This window comes from Lepisosteus platostomus, unplaced genomic scaffold (assembly GCF_059453375.1).
Source record: "Lepisosteus platostomus isolate fLepPlt1 unplaced genomic scaffold, fLepPlt1.hap1 Scaffold_59_H1, whole genome shotgun sequence".
Classification (NCBI taxonomy): domain Eukaryota; kingdom Metazoa; phylum Chordata; class Actinopteri; order Semionotiformes; family Lepisosteidae; genus Lepisosteus; species Lepisosteus platostomus.
Window position 1 is genome coordinate 192,638 of NW_028291675.1, and position 19,251 is coordinate 211,888.

At 48.4% G+C, this 19,251-nt stretch overlaps 10 non-coding genes across 10 annotated transcripts; 6 read left to right on the forward strand and 4 right to left on the reverse strand.

The window, feature by feature from the left end:
• Positions 1–320: 320 nt before the first annotated feature.
• Positions 321–393, forward strand: trnar-acg (transfer RNA arginine (anticodon ACG)). Its single transcript has one exon. It is a non-coding gene; the product is annotated as a tRNA-Arg (tRNA).
• Positions 394–4,655: 4,262 nt separating this feature from the next.
• trnaf-aaa (transfer RNA phenylalanine (anticodon AAA)) lies at positions 4,656–4,737 on the forward strand. The gene has a single exon. It is a non-coding gene; the product is annotated as a tRNA-Phe (tRNA).
• Positions 4,738–10,990: 6,253 nt separating this feature from the next.
• Positions 10,991–11,063, reverse strand: trnam-cau (transfer RNA methionine (anticodon CAU)). The gene has a single exon. It is a non-coding gene; the product is annotated as a tRNA-Met (tRNA).
• Positions 11,064–13,417: 2,354 nt separating this feature from the next.
• Positions 13,418–13,489, forward strand: trnae-uuc (transfer RNA glutamic acid (anticodon UUC)). The gene has a single exon. It is a non-coding gene; the product is annotated as a tRNA-Glu (tRNA).
• Positions 13,490–14,647: 1,158 nt separating this feature from the next.
• trnad-guc (transfer RNA aspartic acid (anticodon GUC)) lies at positions 14,648–14,719 on the reverse strand. The gene has a single exon. It is a non-coding gene; the product is annotated as a tRNA-Asp (tRNA).
• A 1,169-nt stretch (positions 14,720–15,888) lies between these two features.
• trnav-aac (transfer RNA valine (anticodon AAC)) lies at positions 15,889–15,961 on the forward strand. Its single transcript has one exon. It is a non-coding gene; the product is annotated as a tRNA-Val (tRNA).
• Positions 15,962–16,535: 574 nt separating this feature from the next.
• On the reverse strand, positions 16,536–16,607 carry trnah-gug (transfer RNA histidin (anticodon GUG)). Its single transcript has one exon. It is a non-coding gene; the product is annotated as a tRNA-His (tRNA).
• A 201-nt stretch (positions 16,608–16,808) lies between these two features.
• On the forward strand, positions 16,809–16,880 carry trnae-uuc (transfer RNA glutamic acid (anticodon UUC)). Its single transcript has one exon. It is a non-coding gene; the product is annotated as a tRNA-Glu (tRNA).
• A 451-nt stretch (positions 16,881–17,331) lies between these two features.
• trnav-cac (transfer RNA valine (anticodon CAC)) lies at positions 17,332–17,404 on the forward strand. The gene has a single exon. It is a non-coding gene; the product is annotated as a tRNA-Val (tRNA).
• Positions 17,405–18,038: 634 nt separating this feature from the next.
• Positions 18,039–18,110, reverse strand: trnad-guc (transfer RNA aspartic acid (anticodon GUC)). The gene has a single exon. It is a non-coding gene; the product is annotated as a tRNA-Asp (tRNA).
• Positions 18,111–19,251: the final 1,141 nt, after the last annotated feature.

Sequence of the window (19,251 nt, forward strand, 5' to 3'; positions counted from 1 at the left end):
GGAGGAAGCTCATTTCGGACTCTGTGATCTGCTCACCTGGAAAGGTCTGCTGTACTACTACAAGAGAGAAGTAGAGTCTGGAAGAAGGGACAATTTTATGATGCTTTGGAAGGTAGTTTTTTTTTTCTTTGAAATCGAAATGAATCAGAATATCAGAGCAAAAGACAAACTCTTGGTTTGGTTTAAAGAGATATGGTTTTAACACAGACAAAATGTAGAAAACAGGTGTTTCTCACTTTTGGAAAAGAATGGACCGGGGGTAATATTTTACTAGTTGCAGTGCTGATCTCACTGGGTTACAGTCCTGCAGTGTCACACCAGGGCCAGTGGCGCAATGGATAACGCGTCTGACTACGGATCAGGAGATTGCAGGTTCGACTCCTGCCTGGCTCGGGTCGTTTTTAAACGCATCGGGCTACTCCCTAAGTAGTCTGTGCTACTTACTGCATTGTAATCGTACCCAGTAAGAGATTTCCTTCATGTAAATGAACTGCACCTGACAGCTTTAGAAAAACACCTGGGCTCAGTACGGTGCTGAGAGCTCAGCGTTGCTGTTCTAATTAGCACGCACTGCATCGGCTATGAGCCCGAACCTTTCAATTATTCCGATCAGTAAGTCAACACGTAGTCCACATGAACGGTAGAAATATTCTCTTGTCTGTCTCTTGTTTGTATAGAACTGAATGTCCCTGACAATGTACTGTTAGTTTTAATTGAAGAACGGCATTTGTGTTCAAATATACCAGACAAGTTTATGTAACTGCTCATGCGACACTCAGTTGTAATTAGTCAAGAAATAAAGTCGAACAACAGCTGCGGGTTTGATTCTGAACGTATCAGATTGCAGCGCCTTTTACTTCCATTGACAAATGATAGAGATTTGAAGAGAGATCCTTCAGACCAGCAAGCAAACCCACGGCTATTTCGGTTTTCTATCTAGGCAACGTTGGTGTCTGCAATAGCATACATGAAAGCGTGATGCAATTTCTGTGGCTACATTTGTTGCACGTCATGCACAGTAAGAGTGTTTCTAACACCAAATAAAAAGTCAACAAATAGCGATCACGCCTTCTCCTCAGTTAACCCACTGAAACCCTTGCTGTTAACAGTTCTTTACTGCGTGCTTTAAGAGCACCTACACATCGTGTCGGTTCTTACAGCTTTATTCATTAGGTTTTCAAAGGCATAAGTAGAGCACCAGAGGTGCGAACGCAAAATGTGTGGTTATCTGAAGAATTGCTTTCCATGGCAGCGGGGCCAAGCGATTTAGCGTTTTTATAGTACCAGGAAAGGAGAAGCGGCACTCCGCCTCTGCCGCGCAGGCACAAGGTGACGTTCGGCAGACGCCGGAGTCGGCAGGTTTCGAACCTGCGCGGGGAAACCCCAACGCATTTCGAGCCCATCGCCTTAACCACTCGAGCACGACAAATGCGAGCTCCCCGCCGCCGCATTCCTCCTATAATCAAACACGGACTGCGAGGTGGCTGCGGAAACCTTTTTAAAGTTGCTCTCCGTTAAAAAAAATACCTTTCACAAGATTCGTGCCGGCAGACAGACACGCCTCAGAGGGTTTAAGGCTGGCTTCACGTTCAAATGATAAAGTCCCCCAGTCCGGATGTCAAAATGCAACTTTGGCAGACAGAAAAAACATCAACGAACCAAAAATGTGGACAAGGATTTTACAAGCTGCACCACACTGCACTTTCAAAAGCATTTACATTCGTGTTAGACGCAGGAATTGCCTTTGATTTGCGCGCTTACGAACGCCATGGAAAACGAAACAAAACTAAAGCCCTCAGCTCCTGCACTTGATTATAATCCCGTTACGTGTCGAAGCAGGAATTTAAGTCATCCTACCACTGCAACACGGGGAATAGAGGGAAATGAGCACAAGCTACGAATTGTCTCTAATCAGTCCCTACAGTTGTAAGACGCCTGGAAGCGTGCACCCCCATCATGAATCTTTGCGCATCTGTGCAAGGTAAACTCTGGAGCAGTCTCTGAAACGGCTCAAAGGAAACACGTGATTGATTCCATGTGCATCTGGGGTTCATTTCTTATTTACATTTAATTCAAGGGAAAGGCTTGGGTCAGTTTCAGACGGCCTCCAACAGCGAGATTCAAGCGCCCCACCTTCAGCCCAATCTGCGCCGCCAGAACGCCAACGGCTCCTCTGGTCTCCGGGGTGCGGTTGTGACCCCGTAACCTAAAGTGTTGGTGGCAGACAAATGGAGACTAACAGGTGATGTCCTAGGACATGACTACATTGTGACACTCGGTGGGGATGGTGACCATTGCTTGGAAAAGAGTGCGAGGCCCCTTTAGAAAAACATTTTGTTAACAGGCATTCTGCCTCAGCCTAAACACCTATAGCTTGCAAAGCGCATGCTATTAGACAGGCACCTCTGCAAAACCTTAAGAGTCTCTTAAACTAGTGATAGTAAGGTGTTCCCAATGGGCGATGTTCGGCTTTCAAATCATCTCTCCGTGGAAGCGCCGAGATGCAGCTGTTTAAGGCTTAGAAGCAGCTGACTGTTTTACTACCTAGCTGATCACTGTCAGTCAGGGAGCTTAGAGGTGAAAAGCCTGTCTGAGAGACAATTCGCCGTCGATCAGTTCAATATGTTCCGTACAAGCTCGGCGCACCTGAGATCATCTTGGTAGCCGTGTAGCTCATATGAGTGAAAGCGTGTGTGTCAGGACTCTTACTTGGCCATCCCAACATACGGAATTTCTTCTGTTTCAGCCACTCTGTTGTTGATGTACTCCTTTGTTTTTGTCATGTTGCAAGACCCAGCGTCTTTTGAGTTTTAGATCACAGGCAGACACCCTGACATTCTGCTGTAGAATTTCCTGATACATCTCGGAATTCATCGGTCCCTCGATGATTGCAAGCCGTACAGCCTCCGCCATGCTTCCCAGGTGGGATGAGGTTTTGGAGTTGGTATGCAGTGTTTTGTTATCTCCAAACATAACGCTGTGCACATTTACCAACAAGTTCAACTTTTGTCACGTCTGTCCACAGAACATTGTTCCAGGAGTTGCTGTGGAACATCCATGTGGTCTTTAGCAAACTTGAGAGGGGCAGTGGTGGTTTTTTTGTTGGGGAGAGCAGTGGTTTCCTCCATGGTGACCTCGCATGATCACCACTCCTGTTCAGATTTCTTCTTATGGTGGACTCATGAACACAGACGTAAGACAAAGTAAACCACCTGTGTGCTAGATCCCATCCCCACTCAGCTAGTCAAAGATTCCCTCGAAGGACTGGCAGGACCTATAATTAGTATGATGAATGCATCGCTTGCGTCAGGCGTCGTACATGATCAATTTAAGGTAGTGGTTCTTAGACCGCTCCTTAAGAAGTCAAATTTGGATCCACAAGTTCTTAACAACTACAGGCCTGTCTCAAAGGTCCCATTTCAATCTAAAAGTCTTGAAAGAATAGTTGTTGCCCAACATCAAATGGATTCAAATAATATACTTGAGAAATTTCAGTCTGGTTTCTGAAACTGCATTAACAAGAGTCGTAAATTATATTCTCTTAGCTACTGATGCGGGGAATGCAACAGTGCTAGGTTGCAACAGTGCTAGGAATGCAAACTTTAGGTTGCGCTTCTTCATGCTGCATCATTGGCATGAGTGGAGCTTTTTAAACGTCTGTACTTACTGCGCCCCATAAGAAATCGTTTGTCCCTGTTCAAAAGAGATTGTGCGATGTCCTGCAGCGTTCGCAAAGCAAACCTTTGACAGTTTGAATAGAGGAATTTATTCTGCTTCCTGTGCGTGCAGTAGTTACAAACTTGAACGTCTTTACACGATCTCCTGCAGTTTTCAGTGGGCAGGCTTGGTCAGATGGCTTGGAAAAACGCACTGTGTTTCGGCTCGGGAAACATCATGAGCAGTGTCCTGCATGTTTTCTGTGTATAGCTGTCTTTTAACGCATACAGAATTCATTCGAAATCATTGATTTCTCCAATTAACAAGGATCCCTTAAATGATGAGTCAAAGTAACATCTAATCGGATTAGTTTCCTTAGAGCTGGTTCAGAGTTTGCTCAAGAGTTTACCTTTCACAGATGAGCAAAGAAGAATGTTGGGGGTGCACGCTTCAAGGCACCTTACAGCTGTAGGGAGTGATTCGAGACGATTCGTGGCGTGTGCTCGTTCCCATATACCATACGCACCGGCGTGCAGTGCTAGGATGACGTACAATACCGCTTGGGCACGACACGGCGTTATATGCAAGTGCGGGACGTGAGGGTTTTCGTTTGTTCGTTTTGTTTTGCTCTGCTTTGCTTTGTTTTGCTTTCCATCGCGTTGGTAAGAGCGTAAATAAAAAGGCGATTCCTGCGTCTACCACTAATGTAAGAGCTATTTCAAGTGCGACGTGGTGCGGCTTTTCAAATGCTTGTGGGCATTTCTCTGTTGTTGATTCTTTTTTTGTGTGTAACAAAGTGGCATTTTCATGTCCGGACGGGGAGACTTTATCATTCCGACATGAAGCCACCCTTAAGTCCTCTGAGGCGTGTCTGTCTGCAAGGCTTGTATTTTGGAAATGTTTTTTTGAAACGGAGAACGACTTTGAAATAGGCTTCCGCCGGCGCCTCGCGATCCAGGTAAGATTGTAGCAAGAACGCAGCGGCTGTGGGGCTTGCTGTAGTCGTGGCCGAGTGGTTAAGGCGATGGACTAAAAATCCATTGGGGTCTCCCTGCGCATGTTCGAATCCTGCCGACTACGTTGTCCGCCTCCAGTCGGTGTGTTCCGGCGCAAGCAAAGAAGCGCGCCTCTTTGTTGTTCCTGGTGGTTTTAAAACGCCCAATCGCTTGTACCCGCTGCCTTGAAATAAATTCTTCAGCATCCGCGAATGGCATTTTGCAGCTGGAAGCATATGTCGACGCTTTTTGCACAGAGCACCAAAAAAGCGTCTTTTTTGAAGGCCCAGACACTTAGCATTGGTGTTTCAGTGGTAGAATTCTTGCCTGCCACGCGGGAGGCTTGGGTTTGATTCCCGGCCAATGCAGTGGCTTTTGCAGCGAGCGGCTCCATCACTTGCATCCCCTTGCAACTCGCAACTGAAAACCCACTGAAGCTAAGCAGGTGTGAGCCAGGTCAGTACCCGGATGAGGGTAAGCTACAGGGAAAAACAAAGCTTCCAGCTGGAAGCGGTGTTAATGGTGCCGGCGGGGGGGCGCTCACCCTGAGGTCTGTGCGGGTCCCAATGTCCCAGCATAGTGACGGAGACGCTGTGTTGTAAAAGGGCGCTGTCTTTCGGATGAGATGTAAAACCGAGGTCATAGTGCTCTGTGGTCATTAAAAATGACCACCAAAACCTTTGACAAAAGCTCTTGGTAATTGATGGTCTTCAATAATGCTTCTCCTTTAGGTACATTTTAAATCAGCTGAAAAATGCTGTGAAATGGGGGGACACTTCAGGCCAGTGTAGGATTTGGGTTACAAGAACCATGAAACTGCACGAGAAAGCCCGTACACTGAATTACACGGCTTTCTATTCAAAGGAGGGCAAAAGAAATTCCCTGAGTTCGATTTTTTGCAGCACAGAGAGGACCACCGTCGTGAGGCCGGTTAGTTCAGTTGGTTAGAGCGGGGTGCTAATAACGCCAAGGTCATGGGTTCAATCCCCGTACGGGCTATGTTCTTTTCTCCTCTCTTACCAAAGCTGTTAGGTTCCTTTCTGTGGTGAGATGGGTTGTCATGCAATGCTGCCACATAGTGCCGACAGACAAGAGTGTTGCGGGAGAAGAGAAAAGTGTTTGAAGATTTAAGAGTGTCTTAGGTGGAGTCAAAATCAAGTGTCACAAATGCAAGTGGGAGGATTTCCAATGTTTAATATGGTAAAAATAAGCAGAAGTTATCTGCCGGTCATGGCACAGTCTGCCATGCTTTTGTCAGATACTGTAAAGTGGTGTCGAACTGGAGCCTCACCATTTGCATATGTGAGGCTCCAGTTATACATCGAGTGTCACATTAAATGACAAAAATGAAGAGAGTTAAAGCAGCTGGAGAGGTTTTCTTACAACTTTTGAGCTGACACAGTTTTGGAAAATGTTTCCTTCACGCTGCACTGTACAACATAGGCAGCCAAGAGTCTCCAAAACAAAACAGAATTGACAGATAGGAGAAAATTCCCACTCGTCCTGAAGTTCCCAAAATCCAGCACTGAGCGTAAACAAAGTGTCTAAGTAGCGTGGGAATGCTAACCCTAACCCTAGCTGGAGTTTGAGCAATCCAGCACTGAGCGTAAAAAGATGAGTCAAAGTAACGTCTAATCGGATTAGTTTCCTTAGAGCTGGTTCAGAGTTTGCTCAAGAGTTTACCCAGTGGGCATTGATTCGTCGAATATACGTATATTCACGGCGAAAATACGGCTATACGTATATATACGTCGCCTCGACGTATAATCAACGTCGAATTGCAACCGTAAAATCGACGACATTAATAAACGCATATATAACGTCGAAAACACATCTAACACAGTGCCTGAGGCTTTTTACTGTATGTATCGTGTGTGCCGCAACTAGGAGTATACGGCACTCTGCACAGTGTACGAAGTAAATTATTTCCGCAGTAATTAATTTACACGTGTATAATAAATATAGTAAATATAATAAATTAATTACTGCGAAAATAATTTTCTTCGTAAATCCTGCAATCCAGATGATTGGGGTATTGGTGCATGGCTACAGTCTGTGCTAGGAACATGGAGAGGGTCTCTGGTTCAATACATATTTGTGGGTCTGGTATTATTCGTTATGATCATATCGTTAATATCCTGTTTGAAAAACATGTGGACTAAAGCTGCTGCTTCTGTGCTAATTGTACGCCCTGAAGGGATCATGAAGGTCAAAAAATGATTTCATGGGAAAGGTTCTCTTATCTAGTGGCAGAACCTGATGGGTAGAACAATATAGCTTTAAGGGGGGTTACCCTTGGGAGTGATTCCCCTAGATGCAAATGATTATTGTGGTTTGTTTGTTCATAATAAGATGTTTTGCAGGAACGGAACAAAGAGAAATTTTACAACTTCAGCTAGAATTGTTCTACAAAACGTCACAGCTGAGGCAGGGGAACAATGTGTAGATTTTTCTAAGAGTTATTACCCAGTTGTTGACCAATCTGTTGACCAATGTTGACCAAAAAAGCCTAGGATTATGCTGGGCTCCAGCCCACAGGGATTTACCTGTGCTGTAAGAACTAATGAGTGAATAAGGAGACTGGATTCTGGTGAAAGACTTCAGGAAAAAGAAATTGTGTTCACTCAGGTGGAGGGGGCTGTACCAGGTGCTGCTGACCACTGCCACTGCTGTGAAGGTCACAGAAATGGTGCCCTGGATTCATGCTTCCCACTGTAAAAAGGTCACAAACGAACTGAACAAAGCGCAGGAGTGATGTCTCCACAAGGACAGATGGGGATAACCTGCTTGGGACTGATGTGCACAGCCTTTTTCCTTTTTATGTAGAAGCCTGTCACCACCCCAAAAGAGGAAGAATCTAAACACGAAGCCTCTTTGTATACAAACTGGCTGAATGAAACTGATAATGAGGGGGATATGCGTAATTTGTGGTATAAATTTATAAATCATACTGTAAAGTTAAAGAAATTTAATGCATCTTGTTATATATGTGCTTTAATGCCTCATTCTACAGCCTCACCCATGCGACTTTTTATGAAATGTACTCTTTTATTAATATCATGTTAGAAGGCTTAGACGCTATCAAACAAGAATTAAGGGGAGTTAGATTAATGGCACTTCAGAACAGGTTCGTGCTGGACCTTCAAAATGCAGCATCTGGAGGAGTCTATGCTTTAGTAGGAGACTCCTGTTGTACATATATTCCAGCTAATGACTATGATTACGGAAATCTTACACTCGCTATTCAGCATTTAAAAGAACTAAAAGACAAGGTGAATAAAGAGAGAGGCATAAAAGATACACCGGCTTTTCTCTCCTGGTTAGAATCACTGTTTGGGCCAGGGGGAATGTTTTTCTTTTAAGTTACTAACACCGATTATAGGGGCTGTGATACTTGTCTTCCTGTTTTTATGTTGCTGTATGACATGTATTATTCCAATGCTTCGAAATATGGAAATATGGTACCTAGGGGGATAAACTGTTCATCCTTCCAGTCTGGAGAATTGGCAGCTGTCTGACGTCAGTAAGTGATCCTTAAAAAATTAATAGTTCCATGACAGTGTGCATCACCAGAAAATCAATTTCAATGCATTAAAACTCTTGTTATCCTTCTGATCATTGAAGTGTCATTGCCCCAGCACTGTATACTCTTACTTTTGACGCCTGTCTGAAGTTGGATCCATTTCTAAGAATGGTGACTCACATATCCTCATGCTCAACTTTGGCTCAACCACACAAACTATGAAGTTAATCATCTGCTTTTGCTCCAAGATTTATGTTACTAGGCTCTGGGGATCCTCGTGTTCAAACTTTGCCCTTATTGTGGATGATCCATGACAGAATTCAGGGAATTCAGAATTCTGATACCTCAGCTCAGATTCTGACTGGGCAGACTGTCATTGCCTGGTGTGAATGTGTGCATATCTGTTTTTGTGCATGTTCTGTGGCCTGTTGTACAGTACATCACAAATGAAAGGGCAATGGAAAACTAAAATAAGACTCAAGTGTTTTAGCTTTCATTAACAGTGTTTCATTAGTATCTGTGCTAGATCCTGTCATCCACTGCTTACCACGACAGGCTCTAGCACAGGATAGCAGCTAATACATTTAACAATCTCACTGCACAATGTTGTATATTCAAGGGCTGATCTTCTGTACTTTTTCTTTCACTTTTCATTTCCTAGAAACTCAGTCCTGCCAGGAATAATCTGAGAACAAAATCAATCTGAGTGAAAATCTAAGCAGAGGAAGATTGTTTTACAGAGTTAACAAGGTCTAATTCAAGGTCATCAGCACTAACAACATTCTCTCTGGAGACAGGCGATAAGAAAATTGAAAGTGTGTATTGTTACATAACAGCAGAGACTATGAGTTATGCTATCATGAGAGTGGTGATGGATTTTTTTCATTGCTTAGTTTTGCAGGTTCTGTACATTTGAACATTCAAAGTGACTAAAGTAAAGGAGTTTTCCCTTTTTACCACATAATTCCCAAAGATCAACACTAATAGAAAGCCTAATTCCAGCCAAGATTCAATTACTGTCTCTCAGGCATCCCAGCAGTGGATTTCATGACTTCAGACAGCCATCTTTATCAGTGGAGAACTCAATGCTCTGAGGTTTACTGGCAGAGTCTCACACTGGGTAATATGTTGGTAAATAATGTCCTATGGAATTCTACTATTGATAAATTCTACTATGGAACTGCGATGTGTCCTGAAAAAATCTTCTATGATAGTGGTACAGTCCATCACACCCCACCTACAGCCTTTAAAAGAGAAAACAATATTCTGATATTATGGTGGAAAAAGAGCCCTGGAATCTTTGTAGAAGGACCAAAGACGGAAAGAACGGGCAGTGTAACCATGGCGAAGAGAAGGGAAATATTGGAGAGAGCTTTTTTCATACACTTTTTATCATTGTTTTTCCAGCCCAACAATGATCAACAAATATGGGCAGGCGTCCTGTGCCAAATCCAATCTACCTTTCTTCCAAGCATACAGGAATGTCAGTGAATTAAATATTGACATATGAAAATACCCAAAAATATGCAATCACACATATGCAGTTTGAGCAAACATAAGACAATACCCAAGTACCACAAACTACCAGGCATCATTAGCAGTTCAGGTGGGGAGCTGTGTCAGCATGCGTAGGCTGCAAAGGAACAAGTAATAGGTCTATTCCATGCTTAAAAGAGAAGAAAGAAAACACAACATTTCAGCCGTGGAGCCCTCACACCTGAAGAAGGCTCCACGGCCGAAACGTTGTGTTTTCTTTCTTCTCTTTTCATCTAGTGTCATTAGCCAGTTCCTGTCAAAATAAAATAGAAATGGATAACATTCTAGAGAGAGTTTGAAATACCAAGGTACAATTTAAACCATATTTCTTCCACTACAACCACAATATTTTGGAGAGATCGCTGAGCCTAACTGTTCTGGCATGCCCGTTAGCCTCCGTCCTGCTTCACCAATGAATGCAACGGGGCACATTCTGAGGGAGATGCGGTCAATCAGGTTGCAGGAAAACCACGCTATGCTTTTTTTTGAGATCCTGAAAAGGACAGAGGGGCCATGTATATGTGTGCAGCTGGATATGTAATTGCAGGTGGCGTAGCAAATTCTGCTGAAGCCCCACTGCCTGGTGTGGACGGTAGCTGTGCATGTTGCAGCAGAATTGTGCATGTGAGATCAAGGGGGCATGTCATGTGTTTGAGCACTTCACTCCCTTCTGGAAGCACGTGATTCCCTGAGTCCAAAAAATTTGTAAGTTCTTTGGATGACCTGTGGACCGATCTTTCACGATGAAGAATTCCTTAAGAAGAATAGATCTCGGCCCACCATCCCAATGCCTCCATCTCAAAACAGCAACCTCCCACTGCCCTTAGTCTGCAAGGCAGTCCTTTCAAGTGCGATGATGACGCCGGGACCTTCGTTGCCTATTGTACGAGCTGAACTTTTGTGCTCATCAATTCAACGCTCTTTCCATCAACTCATCTTGTCTTTTGACGCTTCGTGTTTTGTGCTCCTTTGACTATCGGCATATCGGGTGACTGCAAACACTGAAGTTCTTGCTTACGGAGTGTGGAATAGTGTTTTCAAGTGATCGCTGTTCTGTCATGTTGACGCCGAGTGAATCTTTCTTTGGCAACATGGGCAGGCTGACAGCAGCGCGAGCGAAAGTAATGGCAAATTTCTTGACTTATTTCTGAATGTGAATGTTCTTTAGAAAAGGGATGCGGCGTTGCTTCTCCCCCGTGTAAAGGTCACGCATTCCAGACGTGGTTATGAGCGAACAGTTGCCGCAAGTGTTTGAAAAGAGCAAGAGAGGAAGCAGCCCTGCCCCGTGTGAGGATCAAACTCAGGACCTTCAGATGATGAGACTGACGCGCTACCAACTACGCCAACGAGGCCAGCTGCAGTACACAGCCGGAAAGTTTGCCTCATGGATTTCAGTCGCCCGTTCCCTAATCTTTAGACGCCCTCTGCTGGATGTTGCATTTGCCTTTTGATCTCACCGATACTTTTTTGGTCTGTTTCTGTTGCGAGTCTGTTTTTCAGATCTCACCTAGCACAAGTCTCTCTGGCTGAAGTGGCCTCTCTGCTTCAGCATCGTGCCCTCACTCAGCCATTAAAAACGTCACTCGGACTTCTGACATGCTGACATGAAATGTCAAGAGAGAGTGGCGGAGACGCTTAAGGCAGAGAGAAGATGAAGAGGGGGCGTGGCTGCGAAATGATTGACAGCTGCATGACGCTCTCCATGCAAGGTGTGACCACAGGCTAAAGGACACCTTTCGGCACATCAAGCTCTAAGCACACACCTGGAGGACGTGGGAAATGATCCCGCTACCTCTCGCATGCAAAGCGACCGCTGTACCATGCAAGCTAACCCCCCTCGCTGGGGCTCATGCCTCGGTGTCGCCTAGTGCCGCTTGTTCCCCTCTTACCGGGTGCAGTTCACTGCCCTTCATCTGCAAGGCAGTCGTGTAATTGCGGCTTTCTTGACTTATTGATGAAGGTCTGACTGGACGAGCGAATGACGCCTCTCCCCCGTCCTCAAGCTCGCTGACAGAATAAAATGGAAAGTGCTTCCGTGGCTCATTGGTTTAGGGGTATGATTCTCACTTAGGGTGTGGGAGGTCCTGGGTTCAACTTGCGGATGAGCCCTTGTGTGTTCTTTTTGTCCTCGTCCACAAGACTGGGAACTGATATCCACATCACCTTGCAGCATCTGCTTATGGCAAACGATGGAATGTGACTAATGACTGAACGAGCCTGGTGAATACTCATCACGTGGCACAATGAGAGCGTGCAGTCAGCTGTCCAAGGCAGCAACCTCATTGCTCGTTCAAAAGAACACGTACTGAAAACTCATCACCACTATGTCGTAAATGAGCACCGCGATCGCTTGTTGTCATGCGTCCTTACTTGGGAAATGCAGAAGCAAAAACTGCCCTCTCTCAGTCACCGAAACGTGTGCGGCTCGCCTTGCACTCTCTGCGCCTCGCATATTTATGGAGCTGTCTGCTCTTCTTTCTGTTGAAGTACGCAAGTTACGGGGCGTACTGCAGACTATGATGTGCTCAATGACAGCTTTCAAGATTTGAAAACTATGAGCTTGATGGCTCAAGTCGAACGAATGTGGTTGTTACGCAATTGATGATCAAACGCACGTATTCTAACGATTCGTGAGAGTATGTTCTAAAGGTCCCTGGCTCGATCCCGGGTTTCGGCATTTTGTTTCATCGCGCCCTTTGTTCCTATCTCCAGCGCCCTCTGCCTAAAGTGACGCGTCCCTTTCTCAGCCCGAAACGCAAGCGAGACACCAGCAGCAGTCCCTACAGGTTTCTGTAGTGTAGCGGCTATCACGTTCGCCTAACACGCGAAAGGTCCCCCGTTCGAGACTGGGTGCAAACAGCCTCTTCTTGCACGCTCCTGCACTTCACAGAGGTCTTGAACCACCAGTCATTTGTTCCCAATGTATTTCCGGTGCCTTCATGCACTCTTGTTCCAAACGCACGTTTTTTCTGTACCTGGAGCCGATCATTTGCAATTGGGCTATCCCTACAGACCAAGACGAGCTCTGTCGGCTCAAAAGCAGCGCAACACCTGCGAGAACAACAGAAAGATTAGTACCCAGCGGGGGCCTCTTAGTGAGCCCAAGATCTAATCAAGAATCGACTCCAGAAACAGGGCTTGGCGCATTGTTCCATACTCCGACCACTCTTGGTGTAAACAGGTCCCTCCTGGTCTCTGCATGAAATGCACTTTCCTGCGTTTGCTTTGGTGTAACTGGCTTCCCATGCATGGGCGAATGTGAAGAAGATCCTTAGTAAGTCATTGAAGAAACCCGAGAAGAGGTCGGAGTGGCCTCTGTCGTTCATCAACGATCCAGTCAGGCAGTACTCCTCTGTAAAGCGCTGTTCGTTCACATCGATTGGCTTTTTTTTGCCTTCATTCATGCAAGTAGTAAAAGCAGACGCCCCTATTCTGCCGTGACCCGGATTTGAAGCAGGGTTGTTGTGGCCACAACGCAAAGTACTGACCACTATACGATCACGGCGAGTTACCGATACACACGTGGCAGGGCGGAAAAGGCTGTGCTCTCTTCGTGTGACATAATTCGGGAAAGTCCTGACGTTGCATTTCAACTGAGCCCCAGTATACATCGACCCTTCGGCACTCTGAGTGACAACTCTCTTGCGTGTTTTCTCATATTTATGTAGTTTGCTTGCATGATGCCCGGAACAGCAGGGTTGTGCACTCCCATATGGTCTAGCGGTTAGGATTCCTGGTTTTCACCCAGGCGGCCCGGGTTCGACTCCCGGTATGGGAACGTGTCAATTTTGCCTCCTGCTTTCCAAAAGATCAGCACTGTGTACGAAGGAGCCACATTAAAACTACTCAACGTGCAAAACGTGCGAGAAGAGGGGGCGCTTGTTTCCAGCCGAAACTTCTCGCGTGTGAGACGAGCTGACCATCGCTGCAGGAGGTGGGAGGGTCACTCTGGTAGACAGGGCTGACCTTCGGCAATAGGATTTATACTCTCCAAGATGATATTTGCACTTTCTGGAGAGGCGATTTTCTCCACTTCAGTAGCCCGATTTCGTCGATTGCGTGGAGAGGGCTGTAGAATGTGGCGCCGTCTTTCCTGCTCCGTCCATGACAGGCGTGCTGGTCTCTGGAGAGAGAGCACGGTCCATCAGCGCACCCCAATAAAGGCACTGGAAGCAGCTGAATCGCATTGGCGAAGCTCAGCGCTGGGCCGCTGGGCACATCTGACCACAGTTTCCGTAGTGTAGTGGTTATCACGTTCGCCTCACACGCGAAAGATCCCCGGATCGAAACCGGGCGGAAACAGACCAGACTTCTTCTGTCGCCACGCACAAAAGGGGATTGGGGATTCGCCTAGTGCTGTGATCGAACAGACCCACTCACCTCTTAGTGTGGCAGGATCTGCACAGTGCATGTCGCAGCGCATCCTGCTTTCACTTCAATGCGCGTCCTGATGTACCCCGGTCTCCCGCATGACAGGTGGGGACAGGTGACAGGTCCACGTGACAGGTCCTATACTAACGAGGAAGACATCGCTCTCTCCGACCCCCGGCATCGTGTCCCGACCCACCGTGCTGGAAGCCGACTCGTGCTGTGATTCCTTTACGGAGCAGAAATGACAACCGAGCAGCCGAGAGATCATTTCAGCATTTCGCGTCTGAACGGAAAACACAAACGACCAACTCGGAATGATTTGCCTTTGACGCTTATCAAAGCGTTCTTTGTGCATCGAACAGACCCACTCACCTCTTAGTGTGGCGGGATCTGCACAGTGCATGTCGCAGCGCTCCCTGCTTTCACTTCAATGTGCTTCCTGATGTCGAGTCGTGTGCCGTGCGGAGGCTCTGAAAGCGAGAGCAATGAAAAGGTTCACGACGCTGTGTTAGAAAACAGAGAAGTGAAAGGCAGTCCTTTCTCTAAGGAGGTAAAAGAAAAGCTACTCCCCGTCGGGGAATCGAACCCCGGTCTCCCGCGTGACAGGCGGGGATACTTGCCACTATACTAACGAGGAAGACATCACACGCTCCGACCCCCGGCATCGTGTCCCGACCCAGCGTGCTGGAAGGCGACGCGTGCTGTGATTCCTTTACGGAGCAGAAATGACAACCGAGGAGCCGAGAGATCATTTCAGCATTTCGCGTCTGAACGGAAAACACAAACGACCAACTCGGAATGACTTGCTTTGGACGCTTTTCAAAGCGTTCTTTGTGCACGACAACTGCGCCGCCTAGCAGATACAAATGGAAGAGGGCTAAGCCTCCTCTCTTTTAGCCCAGGTTCGATCTGTCTCCCAGAATCACCAGGGCGCACGCACACACACACACCCGTGCCGTTGAAGTACTCTGCTTCATTTCTAAGGGCAACTCAACATTCACTCCTACCCCGAGTGCAGAAAAGACAGCGTCTGCAGCAACAGCAGCTCAGGTCTCTGCACAGGAGCTAAGCTGCCCCCATCTCCTCTGCTCTGCGGCTCCTACGGAGTGGAGTCCTGCCTGGAGCCGTGTTTGCAGGCGGCGGCTCCCCGCACCCTGTCTGTGCGTCGTGTCCAAGAGCTCCTGGGAGGAAGAGAGAGCCCTCCGACTCGGGGGCTTTTCCACGGTCTGTGTGAGGAGGGGCGGGTGTGTCCAGCAGCTTATCGAGCAGAAGCCTGGGGCGGCGGAGAGCTGTGATCGTGCAGACCTTGAGGTGTCACCTCTTTGTCTGCTTTCCCGCCCTCCCTCCGCCCAAGCTCTGCTCCAAAGTAGCCCGGCAACCCCTCACACCTGCACGTGTCACAACCTAAGGTGTGGTCATGAGACACCCATGGGGTGTTGTTCTGTTCTTGCTAATTGTTTCCTGCCCGTCGCAGGCAGGAGTCCATGCGAGGAAGATGCGCTGGACAGAGCTCAGAGGGCGCACCTGGGTGGCTTTCCTTCTGAGTGACGTTCCTGCAACACTCTCCCGCTACTCTTGGTGCGCTCATGCCGCAACACAGGAAGGCTGGAGCAGGTGGCTGTGGGCTCTGTGCACCGCCGAAATAGCTCAGCTGGGAGAGCGTTAGACTGAAGATCTAAAGATCCCGGGTTTCGGTGTTTTGTTTCATCGCGCCCTTTGTTCCTCTCTCCAGCGCCCCCTGCCTAAAGTGACGCGTCCCTTTCTCAGCCCGAAACGCAAGTGAGACACCAGCAGCAGTCCCTGCAGGTTTCCGTGGTGTAGCGGCTATCACGTTTGCCTAACACGCGAAAGGTCCCCGGTTCGAGACCGGGCGGAAACAGCCTCGTTTTGCACGCTTCTGTACTTCACAGAGGTATTGAGCGACCGGTCATTTGTTCCCAATGTATTTCCGGTACCTTCATGCACTCTTGTACCAAACGCACGTTCCTTCTGTATGCGGAGCCGATCATTTGCAATTGGGCTGTGCCGACAGATCAGGACGAGCTCTGTCGGCTCAAAAGCAGCGCAGGACCTGCAAGAACAACAGAAAGATTAGCATCCAGCGGGGGCTTCTTAGTGAGCCCAAGATCTCATCAAGAATCGGCTCCAGCAACAGGGCTGGGCGCATTGTTCCATTCTCCGACCACTCTCGGTGTAAACAAGTCCCTCCTGGTCTCTGCTTGAATTGCACTTTCCTGCGTTTGCTTTGGTGTAACTGGCTTCCCCTGCATGGGCGAATGTGAAGAAGATCCTTAGTAAGTCATTGAAGAAACCCGAGAAGAGGTCGGAGTGGTCTCTGTCGTTCATCAACGATCCAGTCAGGCAGTACTCCTCTGTAAAGCGCCGTTCGTTCACATCAATTGGCTTTTTTTTGCCTTCATTCGTGCAAGTAGTAAAAGCAGACGCCCCTATTCTGCCGTGACCCGGATTCGAACCGGGGTTGTTGCGGCCACAACGCAAAGTACTGACCACTATACGATCACGGCGAGTTACCGATACACACGTGGCAGGGCGGAAAAGGCTGTGCTCTCTTCGTGTGACATAATTCGGGAAAGTCCTGACGTTGCATTTCAACTGAGCCCCAGTATACATCGACCCTTCGACACTCTGAGTGACAACTCTCTTGCGTGTTTTCTCATATTTATGTAGTTTGCTTGCATGATGCCCGGAACAGCAGGGTTGTGCACTCCCATATGGTCTAGCGGTTAGGATTCCTGGTTTTCACCCAGGCGGCCCGGGTTCGACTCCCGGTATGGGAACGTGTCAATTTTGCCTCCTGCTTTCCAAAAGATCAGCACTGTGTACGAAGGAGCCGCATTAAAACTACTCAACGTGCAAAACGTGCGAGAAGAGGGGGCGCTTGTTTCCAGCCGAAACTTCTCGCGTGTGAGACGAGCTGACCATCGCTGCAGGAGGTGGGAGGGTCACTCTGGTAGACAGGGCTGACCTTCGGCAATAGGATTTATACTCTCCAAGATGATATTTGCACTTTCTGGAGAGGCGATTTTCTCCACTTCAGTAGCCCGATTTCGTCGATTGCGTGGAGAGGGCTGTAGAATGTGGCGCCGTCTTTCCTGCTCCGTCCATGACAGGCGTGCTGGTCTCTGGAGAGAGAGCACGGTCCATCAGCGCACCCCAATAAAGGCACTGGAAGCAGCTGAATCGCATTGGCGAAGCTCAGCGCTGGGCCGCTGGGCACATCTGACCACAGTTTCCGTAGTGTAGTGGTTATCACGTTCGCCTCACACGCGAAAGGTCCCCGGATCGAAACCGGGCGGAAACAGACCAGACTTCTTCTGTCGCCACGCACAAAAGGGGATTGGGGATTCGCCTAGCGCTGTGATCGAACAGACCCACTCACCTCTTAGTGTGGCGGGATCTGCACAGTGCATGTCGCAGCGCATCCTGCTTTCACTTCAATGCGCGTCCTGATGTACCCCGGTCTCCCGCGTGACAGGTGGGGACAGGTGACAGGTCCACGTGACAGGTCCTATACTAACGAGGAAGACATCACTCTCTCCGACCCCCGGCATCGTGTCCCGACCCACCGTGCTGGAAGCCGACTCGTGCTGTGATTCCTTTACGGAGCAGAAATGACAACCGAGGAGCCGAGAGATCATTTCAGCATTTCGCGTCTGAACGGAAAACACAAACGACCAACTCGGAATGATTTGCCTTTGACGCTTATCAAAGCGTTCTTTGTGCATCGAACAGACCCACTCACCTCTTAGTGTGGCGGGATCTGCACAGTGCATGTCGCAGCGCTCCCTGCTTTCACTTCAATGTGCTTCCTGATGTCGAGTCTTGTGCCGTGCGGAGGCTCTGAAAGCGAGAGCAATGAAAAGGTGCACGACGCTGTGTTAGAAAACAGAGAAGTGAAAGGCAGTCCTTTCTCTAAGGAGGTAAAAGAAAAGCTACTCCCCGTCAGGGAATCGAACCCCGGTCTCCCGCGTGACAGGCGGGGATACTTGCCACTATACTAACGAGGAAGACATCACACGCTCCGACCCCCGGCATCGTGTCCCGACCCAGCGTGCTGGAAGGCGACGCGTGCTGTGATTCCTTTACGGAGCAGAAATGACAACCGAGGAGCCGAGAGATCATTTCAGCATTTCGCGTCTGAACGGAAAACACAAACGACCAACTCGGAATGACTTGCTTTGGACGCTTTTCAAAGCGTTCTTTGTGCACGATAAACTGCGCCGCCTAGCAAATACAAATGGGTTGTACAACTTTGAAGTAGCAAATGGAAGAGGGCTAAGCCTCCTCTCTTTTAGCCCAGGTTCGATCTGTCTCCCAGAATCACCAGGGCGCACGCACACACACACACCCGTGCCGTTGAAGTACTCTGCTTCATTTCTAAGGGCAACTCAACATTCACTCCTACCCCGAGTGCAGAAAAGACAGCGTCTGCAGCAACAGCAGCTCAGGTCTCTGCACAGGAGCTAAGCTGCCCCCATCTCCTCTGCTCTGCGGCTCCTACGGAGTGGAGTCCTGCCTGGAGCCGTGTTTGCAGGCGGCGGCTCCCCGCACCCTGTCTGTGCGTCGTGTCCAAGAGCTCCTGGGAGGAAGAGAGAGCCCTCCGACTCGGGGGCTTTTCCACGGTCTGTGTGAGGAGGGGCGAGTGTGTCCAGCAGCTTATCGAGCGGAAGCCTGGGGCGGCGGAGAGCTGTGATCGTGCAGACCTTGAGGTGTCACCTCTTTGTCTGCTTTCCCGCCCTCCCTCCGCCCAAGCTCTGCTCCAAAGTAGCCCGGCAACCCCTCACACCTGCACGTGTCACAACCTAAGGTGTGGTCATGAGACACCCATGGGGTGTTGTTCTGTTCTTGCTAATTGTTTCCTGCCCGTCGCAGGCAGGAGTCCATGCGAGGAAGATGCGCTGGACAGAGCTCAGAGGGCGCACCTGGGTGGCTTTCCTTCTGAGTGACGTTCCTGCAACACTCTCCCGCTACTCTTGGTGCGCTCATGCCGCAACACAGGAAGGCTGGAGCAGGTGGCTGTGGGCTCTGTGCACCGCCGAAATAGCTCAGCTGGGAGAGCGTTAGACTGAAGATCTAAAGATCCCGGGTTTCGGTGTTTTGTTTCATCGCGCCCTTTGTTCCTCTCTCCAGCGCCCCCTGCCTAAAGTG